Source organism: Lolium rigidum, chromosome 7 (genome assembly GCF_022539505.1).
Source record: "Lolium rigidum isolate FL_2022 chromosome 7, APGP_CSIRO_Lrig_0.1, whole genome shotgun sequence".
NCBI lineage: Eukaryota > Viridiplantae > Streptophyta > Magnoliopsida > Poales > Poaceae > Lolium > Lolium rigidum.
The window spans coordinates 307,379,365-307,382,424 of NC_061514.1; the positions used below are offsets into that span (position 1 = coordinate 307,379,365).

Below are 3,060 nucleotides of genomic sequence, written 5' to 3' on the forward strand. Positions count from 1 at the left end.
AATATATATCTTCATGATTACCTATTTGGTTGCATGAACATCTAATCCATTTGACTTTTATCATGTCATATGGAAAATTATGAAAACTCATCTTTGATGGTATTCATGGTATAATTAGTGTACAAAGTGAAACTCCAGGACAACAGTTGCATTCAAACCGAAAAACTCTTGTAATTTCCTAACTCAATGCGTGTTGATTGTCTATAATTGCCTCTGGGGCGAGGAACGATTATCAACGGTTCATTCAGCTTTCCACATGTGAGAGCATTAAGTGTAGATGATTGGATGTGAATTAAGCAAGCATTATATGTTTTACTAGGCTAACAATCAAGGGTCATATGAGAAATAGAACGTATGTACAGTAAAAGACTAACATCAAATGTCAACAATAAATTTACTCATATCATACTTTTTTATCTGATTATAACATTGTGTGTATATTTTCCGCAGTTTTATGTCCACCCTGCAATGGGAGTACGTGTATTCTCTAAAGAAGATGTACTACTCTCTGTTGAGGAAATGAAGATCACTGAATGTGTTACAGATGGACAATGCGACACAAACTCTCAAGATAATGTGTATTTCTTACCATCACTATTTCCGCTACATAACTAAAAATTTATATCTTAAATGATTTGATATTCTGAAACTAATTTGTATTGTTATATTGTAGATTCTAGCCTTGCTGGAGTTCAACCTACCTGAGTTGCCACAAGGATGGGTCAAAGAGATAGTATACAGAAGAACAAGGACAAGGACGGGAATAAAGAAATATCTGGTATAGATAAAAAATGACAACTAAAAACCTTCGTTTTTTTGTTTGAATCTTCTAATCGCTGTTATTGTGCAGTACTATACGGATCCTGTTACCCAATATGTCTTCCGTACTCTGAAGGCTGCAATTAGATTTCTTGAAACGGGGGAAGTCACAAAACGTAAATTTATTCAAAAGACAAGTGTCCATGACTTGTACTCTTTTGAAAAATCTGCTGATCTGGTAAAATGAGCCTCCATTTTATATACTAGTAATTATCCTTACGCCAGTACCTCTTCCTAGATTTTTGTTTTGTTTAGACTTGCTTGACTTGGCAGAATATGAAATGTAGTATTTTTCTTTTCCGCGTTTATGACTCACAATTCGTGAAAATAAAAGAATATTACATGGGAACATGCATGTTTGATACAAACTATCACATCTTATAAAAATTGAATATATCCTTCAGTATGTATCACTTCATTTGCAAGTAATAAGGTATTGCAAAAGTAGGCGAAAGGTAAATCTTTTTCACATTTATTTCATGCAATTATCTTTTGTGCTATTTTCGGAATCAGTACACGCCTAGGCCATTTCAGATTGTAATATGTGACTTCTGTAGGATTCTCAGAACCTACAAAATATGACTGATTTATTATGTGGTGGTTTAACAATATAACACAAATCTACAGGCTATGTTTCTTACACAATTCGTAGATACACATATTCCTTAATAGTAATTTGAAAAACACATGAAAAGTTTTGAATTGACAGCTTTGCAAACAAGCGGAATGATTTAACGTTAATAAGGTTTCCATTTTTGTTAACAAAATAATTTCTTTACAGATATTTGATACTTCATATAATGCATATGTTTAACTGACTATTTTCGTAGCATGAGAGTTTGCACAAGAGACTAGCAAATATTTTGAAGTATGCTAAAACACGTGCAAGTTCACCAAAACCAAGAGGGCCAGCACAAAGGGAGAAAATAAACTGCAATGGCCAAACATCATATAGCAGTAAGTTCCTCATTATCGGTGATATATCATAGTACCCTTTTTTATCCCTACATATGTTGCTCATATTCTCTTCCTTAGGTTCTTCCATCATGGGTAGTCCTGGTTAATACTTTTCTTGCATTACAAGGATATAGAGAAATTACCCTGTGATGTCAGAACATAGACGTCCAGTAACAAAGCAAATACCTCAAGCACACTACTGTACTTGTTAAATTTAACCATCTTCTTTATGTGTGAATGTGTTGCCTAAAGGTTCGATTGTTTGTTTTTTATAATCTATCTCATGGTATCCATTAGTACACTAGTCTAGTTTACATTCATTGCTCACCCGACTTTATGTAATCAAATATGAGCCTTTTAAAGTTACCCAATGCCTCTGTATGCCATTTTTCTAAACTTTCGATAAATATTTGATGTAAAGATATTATCTTCATGTCAAGTGTACAACTTGTACGTGCAGTTTTTTTCCCAACCAAATGTTGATCTTTCTATCCATTCGGCTCTATTTGGTTTCAAGTACATACAATCATCCATGTGCTTAGTTTTAATAAAGGAAGCCGTATGCATCACTTGATGCGAGGCTGGGGAATCCCCATTTCGAAAAAAAAAATGTGCTTAGTTTTGAGCAGTAGCAAAACATGGTATGATTTCTCTTGAAAACACTATTGGCTGAATCTGTAAATCTTCCAAGACCACTTTAACACCAATGTAATATTAGCCTTCTATCCATCTACCTAATACTAGTGCATACAGCTTGTGTGTGATTCATTTGGAAAATTGTGTGTGCAACTCTGTGGTAGGCCTAGTTGATCCAAGATCAATTTGTATGGCCTCCATAATAACTTATATTTTTATGCTGGTATAGGCGAGGACAGAGACACCGACGACGACACCTCTACAGGCTCGGACTCACCAAATGAGCACCAAAACATCAAGAACAAAACAATAAAGAATAAAAGGGGAGAATCAACAAGCTGGTCCGAGACTATCAAGCGTCCAAGAGGGAAACTTGTGAAAACAAACAGATCAAACACAACGAAGGTTAGCACCAAAAGAGAAGTCAAACAACATACGGGCTAATCAAGCAAGGAATGGCAGGACATGAAGCCATCGAGGGCAAAAACTATAGAAATCACTGGTTTTTGTATCAAGTAGTAATATTTAGCCAGCATTTTGTTCCATTTTGCTTGCACAACTTCATTATACTTTAGACTAAAGAGTTCTATAATCTCTGTTGGGTTGTCCGAGGCTCGAACTGAAGGCATCAACTATATAGCAATAGCC

The 3,060-nt window shown here is 35.0% G+C and overlaps 1 long non-coding RNA gene across 1 annotated transcript; it reads left to right on the plus strand.

Annotated features, from left to right (window-relative positions):
• The first annotated feature begins 705 nt into the window (after positions 1–705).
• LOC124675147 lies at positions 706–1,705 on the plus strand. The gene is made up of 3 exons (XR_006993182.1): positions 706–778; positions 851–997; positions 1,650–1,705. It is a non-coding gene; the product is annotated as an uncharacterized LOC124675147 (long non-coding RNA).
• Positions 1,706–3,060: the final 1,355 nt, after the last annotated feature.